Here is a 281-nt window from a genome sequence, read left to right on the forward strand (position 1 = left end):
GCCGCTTAGAGACGAAGCATAAAGTGTCCTCATTCCACATAGGGCAAGCTGGATGAATCCATTTTACCCAGGACGGCCGAAGCGGCGTGGACCAGGGGAGAACTGAACCTTATACTTCACACCACAGTAAGTCTACGTGTCCTCTTCCACATAGGGCAAGCTAGAACTAACTATCTTACCCAGGACTGCCGAAGCAGCGTGGACCAGGGGAGGAACACACTTTTCATGGAAACGTAAGGCATCCATGACTGCCATAACGTAAGCCGCCGCTGTGCGCGTAT

The sequence above is a fragment of the Anopheles ziemanni genome, assembly GCF_943734765.1.
Source record: "Anopheles ziemanni chromosome X unlocalized genomic scaffold, idAnoZiCoDA_A2_x.2 X_unloc_26, whole genome shotgun sequence".
Classification (NCBI taxonomy): Eukaryota; Metazoa; Arthropoda; class Insecta; order Diptera; family Culicidae; genus Anopheles; species Anopheles ziemanni.